Genomic DNA, 13497 nt, shown 5'->3' on the forward strand with positions numbered 1-13497 from the left:
CCGAACACGGCCGTGGGCTCTTTCTCAATTGACTAAAATGTCTGTCCTCTCCCTTCTTCGCCTCCTGTCCTTCATTGCACTGACCTGAGAGAACTGTCCAGGTGAAAGACTAGCTGTGGGCTTCCACCATATTGTTTTTTCAGCTGTCAACTCTTTTCCAATCAGTGCAGATGAAGATGGCGTGACGAGGAGAGGACCGATTTGTAAGTAATTCAGATAGAGCTAGAGCCTTATCTAATCACAATGATTTGATGAAATTGGGAGATTATAAGTTGATTCTGTATCTCTCCAATTTGAAATAAGTAGCTTTCGGGCATTTTGGGGACAAGTTCAACTGATCTGTAATGATATTTAAAGCATCCAGATTTAAAAGGAATAACTTTGAACTGACAACATTGAGCTTTGCAAATCACAGAATAGCCCTGTCATCTCTTCAGAGCTGTGACCTTAACACATACATACACAGTGTTCATGTGTGTGTTTACATTGTATGTATGTATGTATGTATGTATGTATGTATGTATATTTTATGTATGTATGTATGTATGTATGTATGTATGTATGTATGTATGTATGTATGTGCAGTGCCGGGGAAAAGTTTTTGCTCCCTTTCTGATTTTCTCTATTTTAGCATATTTTTGATACTGAACGTTATCATATCTTCAACCAAAACCTAATATTAGATAAAGGGAACCTGAGTTTACAATGAAAAAAAAAAGATGATTATTTTATTTATTTAATTAGCAAAGTTATGCAACACCCAATGCCCCTGTGTGAAAAGCAATTGCCCCCTTACACTGGTTGTGCCACCTTTAGCTGCAATGACTGCAACCAAGTGCTTCCTGTAGTTGTTAATCAGTCTCTCACATCGCCGTGGAGGAAATTTGGTCCACTCTTGCATGCAGAACTGCTTTAACTCAGCAACATTTGTGGGTTTTCAAGCATGAACTGCTTGTTTCAAGTCCTACCACAACATCTCAACTGGGATTAGGTCTGGACTTTGACTAGGCCATTCCAAAACTTCAAATTTGTTGCTTTTTAGACATTTTCATGTAGACTTGATTGTGTTTTCGATCATTGTCTTGCTGCATGACCCAGCTGCGACCATGTGTATATGTATGCGTGTGCTTAATGGTGTATGTGTGTGTGTGCCTAAGCGTAAGCACGCGTGTGTGTGTGTGTGTGTGTGTGTGTGTGTGTGTGTGTGTGTGTGTGTGTGTGTGTGTGTGACCACCAGAGAGACCAGACCCCACCTGGACCCAGCCAGAACACGGAGGGGACTGACTGGGGACCAGAAACACAAAGGACCAACGAGGCGAGACGCACGAACGCCATAACACCAACTCAGTCCCATTGTTCTGCCTCCGTTTCATCTCTCTCCGTTCTCTCCAAATATTTGGAGGAATGCTCAGAATAACATGCTGGTACTGAGAATATTGCCCTGTGTATATTGTTGAAAGGAACCCGATGTTTTTCTTCAAAGATGTTTTTCTTTGTTTTGTTTTGAGGGTTGTGTTCTCCTGTACTTGAAATGCAGAACTATGATTTTGTGGATATCTCATTGTTCCAGGAGAGTTTGGTGTTTTTGGACAACGGAGCGCCCCATTGGCTCATTTATTTTCTAAAGATCATGTGATTCATTGTAATTCCAAGATGCTGGGAAGAACCTGAAATGAGGCAAAAAAATAAGAACTACCGTATGTATGTCCCAGATGGAACCATATTCACTTCTTAGTGCACTACTTCTGTTCCCTATACTGGGAATATGGGGGCTGTTTGGGATGCATCCTATGTATCAGTTCAGTGCTGTACAAAAAAAAAAAAAAGTCCTTCCAAGAAGAGGATCAATAGATTCAGATTCACTCTAGATTCAGAAGGAAGGTTCCCTACTAATAGCTTTCCAGAACGTTTACTACATACAGTGTCTCTCCATAGAAAAGCTAAAAGGAAGCCAATGATTATAAAACCAAAGATCCCTTTGTGAAACACCATTGAAGGGGGAGAAGACCGGAGCAGACTGACTGTAAACTATTAATCATGTGATCAATTGGAGAGCCGCTCTGAGCGTGTGTGAAGTTGAGAAACCTTACGGACCCGGCTGCACTGTGGTATGGGTAATGGGCGCCTTCTCTCCTGGTTAGGGCGTTTGATGGCCTGTTCCAGGGGACCCCTGCATTGATTGGGCCCTGAGGGCGCCCTGTGGCACGGCCCCTGTCACCAGGGCGATGACTGACAACGCTAATGATGCATGCTATCGCCGGGCAGAGTCAGGCACCGCGCCAGAGCTGCTGCAGCAACTTCAATCGGCCTGCGTGACTTCCAAAGAGTTTTTGATTTCTCCTCGGGAGCGGCGGTGAGGAGAAGCAGTGAAAGGAGGACCCTAGTGGGAGACAGAAGGCAAGGCCCCTGCCCCAGCCCCATCCCCTGCCTGCCTTTGAATATTTCTCAGTTTACCACACATCAGTTCTCAGTGTAGGAGACATAGAAGAGAGAGGGATGAGAGAGGGGGCTGTGGTGAATTTTTCATAAGCTACAGATGAGACGGATGGAGCCGAAAGGGACCTTACCCCCCGTGGGGATAGGTTTTAGACGCTGTTATCCAACCGCAGTCATTGTACAGTAGCTGCCACTGAGCCAATTTGCAATGCAATGTATTCATGGGAAGTTTTCCGTGGAATCTTGGAGACTATTTTGTTGAAATTATACATGAAGAACATGATGCTTTTCCACTTCACTTTAACTCTTAAAAACATATTTGTCTTGTTTATGGAGGATGAATGAGGACGTTGTGCTCACGTTGTGCTCTCTCTCTCTCTCTCTCTCTCTCTCTCTCTCTCTCTCTCTCTCTCTCTCTCTGTCTCTCTCTCTCTCTCTCTCTCTCTCTCTCTCTCTCTCTCTCTCTCTCTCTCTCTCTCCCTCTCTCTCTCTCTCTTTACCAGTCTCTCTCTCTCTCTCTCAGATAGATGAAGATGCCTTGCTCTCTTCTCCTCCTCTCTCTCTCCCTTCCTCTTTCACATAGATGGATGATGAAGAGCAGTGGAACCTCTGAAGGCTGCGTCCTCACTTTGTTCTATTATTCACCATCTCCGGCTTCACAGCTCTCCAAGATCTCCATCTCTCTCTCCATCTCTCTCTCTCTCTTCATCTCTCTCTCCATCTCTCTCTCCATCCCTCTCTCCCTCTCTCTCTCTCCATCTCTCTCTCCATCTCGCTCTCCATCTCTCTCTCCATCTCTCTCTCTCTCTCTCTCTCTCCTCTTTGAAAGACTCCACTCCCCATCGCGCTGGCTCTGTTAACTCCCTGGCCCAGCTCCCCCTGGCCCGCTGGAGTATACAACCAGTCTCTTCTGCCTCCATGTTTCACAACGGAAGGTCCATCAAAAGTAAATCAAAATCTATCCATTGGCACTGAGTCATTTGTTAATGTTGTTCACTGAGACTTCGCTGACTGCTACTCCCATTGGCTGCATCACTCTCAGCAGCCACAGCCTCCAGACGCACCCCAAACGCCTCGTCTCCCGTCTGAGATTGACAGTCCATCGAAGTCAATCGGTGTCTGTTTAAGACGACACCATTGGGGAACGAAATGAATAACGGTAGACTTTCGCCTGGAACCGTCTGACTCTAACCCCCACCTCGACAATGTTCCTTGTCCTCCTTTTGTCCGACTGATTCCTTACATCTTCTCCTGCTCCGACACAATCTAGAAAGTTCCTCAGCGTGTTCATTTGCATAAAGAGTTATTTGAGCGATAAAAGCAAACATGTTTGTTTTTAGTTTTTTCTTCAGCTAAATCCCCAAAGGCATTTATGAGCACTTTGGTAATAAGTACCAGAGAAGGATGTAGCTGAAGACACAGCCGAGAGGTGCTTTGATGTGCTCTTAGATGCTGTGAAGTCTACAGCGATGTCTACAAAAATACTGGATATACACTGAGCACAACTCAACCACCCCTCTGTGTTGGTCCTTCCTCTATGGTCCCAAACGTGTGAAGCATGAAAGACGGACTGGGCCGTCTGTGCGCTCCATGGTAGCTGGAGACTAGTACGGACCTTGTCGACTACTTCTGACAAACCAATCCCCAAAGAAAAGCCAAACCGAAGACAGTCTCGTGGAGAGATCTTTTTCTAACTTGTTTTCTCCCTACAGAAATGCACCCCACTAAAAAAGAACTAAACTTTACAGTAAAAGATGGGCTCAGAGCGATACTTCTCATGTTGCTCTGCTTAAAAGAGATTCATCAACTAGCCAAAGCTCTGAGGAGAAACACTGCAAAAATGTCCTCTTAAATTACCAATGTTTTGAGATCCAACCGTTACCATCGACACTTACAGAACAGACCTGGGCCCCTAGTCACAGAGCGTCTTAGAGTGGGAGGGCTGTTCTAGGACCAGTTTTGCCTTAATGAATACAATTATATGGACAGATAGTAGATCATTACTCCTGCTCTGAGACACTTTTGTGGACACAGGCCTTGGTCTCAGTCTCCAGGGCGAATAGTTTTTAGGAGGATTTTTAAAAATGTTTTTATTATTCTTCATTTTCACCAAACTTACAAGGGATGTCAGTTCTGTTCACCCTTTCCTACCTGAACAGGCCTGTTTACCTGTCATGTAAAGTTTGATAACAAACAGGCTTGTGTGAGCACGATAGGCAGGACTAAACTATTTAGACTGGCTTGAGTAGGAAAAATACACCGTAGTCTACACGGTAGTCTATCACATATCACAAGGCAGACATTTTCTTGTGGAAATATAAGCCTATGCTGGCTGGCACAGAGTGTTGCTGCTTTGATTCCCCCAATGCTGTGCATTTTGTATTTGTTTAGAGTGTTAATGAAAGGGTGCATTAATAATTCAACATAAACAAAGCATGTGATTCCAACATAAGAGCAGCAGCTCACACAACACGAGACAGACACCAAGAGAGAGGATAGACTCTGGTCTATTACTGACCTCTAGTGGAGGACTTAGATATAGCATGTCCATCTGCCATACTCTGCAATAGCGAAGACTGGGGACAAATGAAACCCCCTTTTGGATATTTTTCTCTAACACTGATTGGATGAATTTGCAGTTCCATCCCTAATAAAACCCCTGATTCGCCTACTAGAGGGCTTGATGTGAATTTGTTAAATGTGATGTGTCCGTGCTGAGCTAGAGCAAAACTGTGGAAGTCCGCAGGACCAGGATGGAAGAACGAACATTGCCATAGACCTGCGGTGTTTACTTCAATGGTGGGCTGTGTTCTATTGGTACTGTAACGGCCTTTTCAACAATGACACCTTTACAACCAAAAAGAAACGATACAAAAATAAGCCAAGAAACAATCCCAAATCCTTGGCTTCCCCCCACCACACTTCTTCTCTACATCTATCTAAGTTCATCATCTATCTACCCCAGCTCAATTAACAGTAGCTCTACATACCACACACATACATCCCGCCTGCCTTTCCAGGGTGTGAATTATTTAGCTGTGAATTATTAATAAATAATAACAAAGGACTCGCGGGAGACGCGGACGGTCAATTAGTCTAGGAGCAGAGCGAGCGCGAGCAGCGGGGGGGCACGGCGCATTAGGAGCAGAGCAAGGGGATCTTCAACACTGATCTGAACAGCGTCTCTGTGCGCCTCATCATTATCACCACTGCCCGTCAGACACAATTACCTCTGCCGCCCGCGCTCCATCTCAATGTCGGTTTCTCTTCACTTCAAACAACAGCCCGTCCCTCGATCTCGTAGCTCTATCCTGACTGGCACTGACGCCTTGGCTTTGACATCCCTCCATTTTCTACTCCTCCTTCTCCTCGCTCTCTCTCTTTTTCTGTGTGTCTCTTTTACCGTCGATTGATTCAATGTTTGTGTCTTTTTTTTCTTTTTTTTTTGGCTGCTTTGGGTTGCTTCTCTCTCTCTCTCTCTCTCTCCCTCTCCCTCTCCCTCTCTCTCTCTCTCTCTCTCTCTCTCTCTCTCCTCTCTCCTCTCTCTCTCTCTCTCTCCCGCTCACCTTCTCTGTCTCTCTCTCTCTCTCTCCCTCTCCCTCCGTCTCGCTCTCTCTCCCTCGCTCTCACCTTCTCTGTCTCTCTCTCTCTCTCTTGGACTAATTAATAAGAATTTGACTTATCATAGTTTGTCTGTGATGTTCCACAAACCTTTGATGTCTCCCACCTCAGTCAGTTTCTAGATATAATTAGACATTTCTGTTTTCTGTGTTCACCCCTCTGTGTGTGCATTTTTGTGTGTGTGTGCAATTGTTTGTGTGTGTGTGTGTGTGTGTGTGTGTGTGTGTGTGTGTGTGTGTGTGTGTGTGTGTGTGTGTGTGTGTGTGTGTGTGTGTGTGTGTGTGTGTGTGTGTGTGTGTGTGTGTGGGCATTTGTTTGTGTGCTTGCGTTAGTGGGCATTTGTTTGTGTGTGTGTGTGTGTGTGTGTGTGTGTGTGTGTGTGTGTGTGTGTGCATACGTTAGTGGGCATTGGGTTTGTGTGTGTGGTCTGTGTGTGTGTGTGTGAATTTGTTTGTGTGTGTGTGTGTGTGCGTTAGTGGGCATTTGTTTGTGTGCATGCGTTAGTGGGCATTTGTGTGTGTGTGTGTGTGTGTGTGTGTGTGTGTGTGTGTGTGTGTGTGTGTGTGTGTGTGTGTGTGTGTGTGTGTGTGTGTGTGTGTGTGCAGTTAATTTCAACCTTTATAAATATGAACCGTGTCATTTTATTTTTAATTGCATATTTGCTGTGAAGCCACAACATTAGTGATATTTCACTGCCACAATTACATCCATTAGAATGACGGAACATAGTTTATTCTTCAATTAACGTTGTCCTTTAATGTGTTGGCTCAAACATATCCAAACTCAGAGAATCCTCCCTCTGTAATAGGACTTTAGCATACAGTTTTTCTGCTGAAAAGAAGGAGTGTTTTATTTCACACTATCACTCACGTAACTTGTTAGCTATAGAGCTAAGTAATAAGAACATATTGGACTGATTTTCCACATGTCAGTTGATGCCACCTATGATTATGGAAGTAAGGAGAAATGAGGAGAAGAAACCACTAGATGGAGCTAAATATACACGTGCAAGTGGGTTTATCAATGTGGTGTCTGGGGATCGACTTTTCTGGACCTCTCTTCCCGAAGCGTATGTGTTATTCTCTACTTTACGCACAGTCTCTGCTCTACTTGTAGAGAACCCGCTACTCTGTTCAGTCAAGTTAGATCAAAGCTGAATCAATGTCTGCAATATCACATAATGAGAGCATTCTATATAGAACCGAATATAGCAAGGTAGTATAACGTTACTGTAAAGACAAAAACACCACCTCATTTCTTAAGATTTTTGGAGGATTGTGAAAATGGTCAAATTTTTCTACAATGTGGCCACAACTCATCAGCACTCGCCATCACACAAAATATGTGCTTTGATTGTTACTAAATACAGGTATGCTATGCTACAGTTTATTATCGCTGTCTGCTCTAATGATGCGTTTGTAGCCAAGTGGGAATGTGGTATTTACCACATAGGACTGGGATAAATCCACCTGGAGATGTCCTACCTGTTTGAAGGAAGCGACACGGTGGATGCTGGTTGGAAGAGCGCGCTGGTTTGAAATGGAAAAGCATTGCGGTAGCTTTTGATAAAGAAGAGCATCAAGACGAAGCAGCTGCTTTATACGTGGGATGCACTGTAGGAGATTGTGACAGCCGGTTAAATGACGTCCCTTGAGAAAGAAAGAACAAGGTGCATGCCAGGAGAAGTGCAGTGTATCATGAGGAGATGTATACTTGGAATACGGAGGAGGAATGGAGGGAAAATGAGAGGGAGAGGAGGTCTAAGAGAGAGAGGGAGGAAGAGGGTGAGCTTGAGTCGGTTCAAAATGTCGGGAAAAAGGGAGATGGTTTGTTAAAGAAGAATGGTAGAAAGTGTAAGCAGAGGGAGCTGAAGACAGGAGGAGAAATGGAAGTGAATGATTTTGATGTATCAGAGGTGGCAGGTGTGGTGAAGTTCTCAGAGGCCGAGGCTTGTACCGAGGGTCAGGATAAAGACGAGTCTGTGCCTTTTGGCTGATCCATTTGTGGTTTCAGGGTGGGTGAAAACAGAGTTGGGGGCTGTGGAATCGGTGAGGGTAACCAGAAGTGGTCTTGAGATAATTGTTTGTGTTTCTGCTGGTCAGAGGGAGAAGGCGCTCCGCGTTAAACGAACGGGGGCAAGAAATGTGAATTATTTTGCTCTCAAGAAAAGGGCGCCATTGAAAGGTGTGATGACTGGGGTAGCAGTAAATTGACCAACTGAAGGGGGAGATTCCCAGTGTTTGTGATGCTCGTCGTTTGGTGCAGCGTAGACAGGGTGGTGTGACAGAAGAGTCATTGTCTGTTCTTTGAGTTTTGATGTTGAGTCTTTGCCTGACAAAGTGATGTTAGGATATGTAAGTTATCCTGTATGAGCTTTTGTGTCAAATACAGTACATTGTTACAGGTGTCAAAGACTCAAACATGGACACACTTACTGACAGTTGTGTCTGCTTTGTGTGATATATTGTTGTCTCTACCTTCTTGCCCTTTGTGCTGTTGTCTGTGCCCAATTATGTTTTTACCATGATTTGTGCTGCTACCATGTTATGCTGCTGCCATGTTGTTTTGCTACCATGTTGTTGTCATGTTGTGTTGCTACCGTGCTGTGTTGTCATGTGTTGCTGCCATGCTAAATAGTTGTCTTAGGTCTCTCTTTATATAGTGTTGTGGTGTCTCTCTTGTTGTGATGTTTGTTTTGTCCTATATTTGTATTTAATGTTTAATCCCAGCCCCTGTTCCCACATGAGACCTTTTGCCTTTTGGTAGGCCGTCATTGTAAATAAGAATTTGTTCTGAAATTGTTTTAAATTTACAAAAGACAAAAATGTACATGTGGCAGCAGTGTAGAAGGGAGGTTCCTAGGTGTGAGAAGTGTGCAGAAGGCCATGAGACAAAGGAATGTGTTGCATTGGGGAAAGAAGCACTATGTGTTAATTGTAGGGGTGCCCATGGGACTGGGGATCAGAAATGTGTCGAGAGAGGCAGGTTGAGGTTACCGCAGAAGATGTCATATGCAGGTTGAGAAGTTACCAGGGTGAGAGTAGTACCAGTACAGAGGGAGGGAGAAGATGTCATATGCTGAGGCAGTGAAGAAAGTAGAGGAAGATGGGTCCTGAAGGGGGGAGGGATACCTGAGGGGTGGTGTGAGTAGTAGATATGTACCAGTACAGAGGGGAGGGATACAGAGAGAGGGTTCCTGAGAGGGGTGGTGTGAGTGGTAGATCTGTACCAGTACAGAGGGAGGGTTCCTGAGAGGGGTGGTGTCAGTAGTAGATCTGTACCAGTACAGAGGGAGGGGTCCTGAGAGGGGTGGTGTCAGTAGTAGATCTGTACCAGTACAGAGGGAGGGGTCCTGAGAGGGGTGGTGTCAGTAGTAGATCTGTACCAGTACAGAGGGAGGGATCCTGAGAGGAGTGGTGTGACTAGTAGATCTGTACCAGTACAGAGGGGTAGGCCAACAAGTGATATATGTTTCAGTAAGATTGGATTTTTAGCATTTATAGCAATGGTTATCAACTGAACTGCAGGGATGGAATGTAAGTCACAGAACATAGAGTTTGTGGTGGCAGCTGCAGAGAGGTATGTGGGTGTGCAAGACTTGACATCAGAAGAGTTACAGGGTGTGTTAAGTGGTGGGGTCCCATCCCTTCAGGTTCTTGGCCTGAGGTAGGACTAAATACATTTAAATAGTGGAGTAGGGTGGTGTTGTTATTTTTTTCTTCGGAGTGTAGTGTTAGATTGTCGGTATTTGTTTAGTTGATTGTTTCTTTTTTCAAGCAAAATATAAGGGAGTTGTACTCCAGTCTAGTAGGTGGCGGTAACATTTATTGGAGGCCAACCGCAGTTAAACCTCTTCGAAGAAGAAGAAAAAGTTCAAAAGAAAAGAAAAAAAATCCAGTTGAAGGGCCCTCTAACTGGTAATTACTAGTGGGGAACTCATCTAACGTGCTTGACTTCTCCCACGTGCTGAACACGGATATTAAGAAGATTACCTGGATAACGGCATTTATGGGAGTTAAATGCTGCAAAACATTATTTATAAAGAGCAATCTATTAATACGGTTTATGAACACTATAATTTGTTTGTGAACCTGATAGCTGTACTTTTAATTTATGGTTGACGCAGCTTGTCTCTCATTAGCCAATCGGCATTTCTCAATGAGTTCAAAGCACGTGAATGCATCCAACTTGCATTTACCCGTTCACAACTGGTAATCACCACCTTCCCACTTGGTTATGAACGCAGCATAAAATTCGATCATCGTCTATAATTCGAAACAACACTGTATAACACAAGAAGATCTAAATGGATATCCCCATGAAACTGATTGAGATCAAATGGTTGGTATGCAGATTAATTATCCTTCACAATTGACAGTGAGATATATGGAGTGAGGGTGACGATAAAAATCTGTGTGTAAAGTCGAGGTAAAGAAACACGTGCACATAACGTGATTCAGATCTCTGGGCGAAAGGGATCCGGGAGTCGAGACGGTAAAGTTTACATACGGATCCGCAGCCTCGGCCGTGTCAAGAATACTTTCGTTATATTGTAATGTTTATATGTGTCCACAGGGTGGCAGTGTAGACTTTGAATCTGTTTTAATAATGTTGGCGGGAGCTATCAATAATATATTAATTATACTGTCATGCTTATCTGTATCCACAAGATGTCACTGTAGGCTTCGAACCGATTTTAATAATGGCGGGGAAGCTAAATCATCGTTACTGCGCTTACGTATGAGGTGTTCATTTGCTCAAGTCTATGACCAATTGGGCTATAGGCATGATGGCATTATAATATAACTGTTCAAATGTTTATATGCATCGAATGCACTTTTCAACCCTGAATACATTTAATAGGCAATTAATTTGTGGTTAGGATATTTACAGTAAACTCATTAAATAGATCAATCTTCTCCTGAATTTGAGGCTCACAAATTGAGGTTCATGGTCACTACAGTTAGCAAGTCTTTACAGTTATCCCCCGGTCTCCTTTTCAATACAAACCCATCAACTGAATAGGAAACCTGATGCGGTCTTTCTCGATTAATATGGAACCGGCCAGACTCCTCACCTCAGAGTGCTAAGCATTAAACGAGTTTAAAACCATTAACCTTTTATTGCAGTGGGCTAAATCAGGGTCACGCAGTGATTCTTGGTAGTCTTAAACAAATCTACTTAGAAACAGAATAATGCACCTCACACACACAGTTATGGGCTTTAAAAAAATAAGACACCTGTACCATGTCAGATATAGACTTGAAATGTATTCGATTTTGAGTTTGCATCCCAAAATTACACTTCATCACAGAAGGCTGAAATATAACAAAACGTTTCTGTCATAGAAACACTGTTGTTTTTTAATCGTCTTCATTAATTATTAAATTATGACAAATATTAACATTCCACCCATGAGGCAACTACAGGGTGCTTTTGGTCATTGACCTGAGGAAAGGGCTAGTACAATGTGGTTGATATCAGAGTCTCGCAGTAAATAACTTCACTGTTTGCTGAGGCTGAGTACATTCTCCTACTCGCCCCACTCTCAGCGCATCATATAAATCTGGCCAGTGGAATAGCTGGCAGACAGCGTACCGTAGCCGGCCACGGTACTCTGACCTCAATTTCATTACTTTCTGTCTGTGTCCCAATTGGCACCATACTCCCTATGTAAGTGAACTGTTTTTGACCAGGGCCCTGGAATAGTAGTGCACTATATATAGGGAATGGGGTGCCATTTAAGATGTACTTCTCTCTCTCTCAAAGCAAAGTAATGAATGATGGTTTAGAGCTGAAGTGGTCATTAATATTTCCTGTGTATCCTGATACTCTTCCTTTCACTTTCTTCTTTCATCAGTGACAACTGATTGCTGTTAACCCATCATGTCACTTCAGTTCACTGATTGTAAAGGGATAGATTATAGATCAGGGGTCAGGGGTCACTGATGAAAGAAGTCAGTGAAAGGAAGAGTAATGGGATTGCTGTTAACGCATCATGTCACTTCAGTTCAGTGATTGTAAAAGGATCGATTATAGATCAGGGGTCACTGATGAAAGAAGTCAGTGAAAGGAAGAGTAATGGGATTGCTGTTAACCAGTTCAGTGATTGTAAAGGGACAGGTTATAGATCAGGGGTCAGGGGTCACTGATGAAAGAAGTCAGTGAAATGAAGAGTAATGGGATTGCTGTTAACCAGTTCAGTGATTGTAAAGGGACAGATTATAGAGGTATCTTCTTGTACTTTGTGTATGACATGTTTTCTTTTTGCCTCTTTTCTAAGCCGTTCTAGTTTACAATCTGGGAGAGTAGCCTAGTTGTCTCTGGCCCTGTTAAACTCGGGCACCGCCCGACCGACCTTCTCCATTTTTATAATAAGGTGATAGACTGAATGTCATTTGTCCTGCTGCTTGTCCCACTGCTCCCTCATTTACATACAATTCATTTAGCAGTCCCTTTTCAAAGCATCAACTGCTGCTGGCCTTGAAGGTCAGTATCTGTCTGATAAAAGACATCACAAAATACCCTGTATTAGGCCTACATTCTAGGATATAGACATTTTAGGGTATAGAGATGTATTAGCTACACACACACACACACACACACACACACACACACACACACACACACACACACACACACACACTTACACTTACACTTCTCTCACACACATACACACACACTCTCTCTGTGATGTTAAAATATTAATGAAGCACATGCAGTGGCTGGATCAATAGGGTGGGCAACTTTCCCAGTCTGTACAGGTTGGCTGTGCTACAGTAGATTCCACTTTGTACCACCGACCAGATGGATGACGATATTAATAGTTCATATAGCTGGGAATGAGGCCCCTGCAAATGTCTCTGCTATTGACCACACACACACACACACACACACACACACACACACACACAAACACAAACACACACACACACACACACACACAGAGAGACACACACACACACACACAGAGAGAGAAACACACACACACACACAGAGAGAGACACACACACACACACACAGAGACACACACACACACACACACACACACACACACACACACACACACAGAGAGAGAGACACACACACAGCGACACCTTTTAGTTGGGTAGTCTATATTATCCCAGCCATGGGTTTGAAATATGATGTAATTGTATATGTCATTGTACTTCCTTAACCTCTAACAGAATCGATTGCTTTAATAAACCCTCTACTGGAAGCCCATTCTGTTGATTGAACACTTAAATATTCTATAAGGAATCCACTCTTCATGTTGTATTATAGAAGATACGGTATTATGACATGTACATGCATTCTGTTCTGACGTGTCGCCATGCTGCATGGCCCATTCATACCCGACCTCTACTATTGTGACATCCACCAAAGGGAAGAGAATAAAGTCTGTCACGCGGGCGCGCTCTGCTTGTCACCACTGACTGC

Source organism: Oncorhynchus clarkii, unplaced genomic scaffold (assembly GCF_045791955.1).
Source record: "Oncorhynchus clarkii lewisi isolate Uvic-CL-2024 unplaced genomic scaffold, UVic_Ocla_1.0 unplaced_contig_9617_pilon_pilon, whole genome shotgun sequence".
Lineage (NCBI taxonomy): Eukaryota > Metazoa > Chordata > Actinopteri > Salmoniformes > Salmonidae > Oncorhynchus > Oncorhynchus clarkii.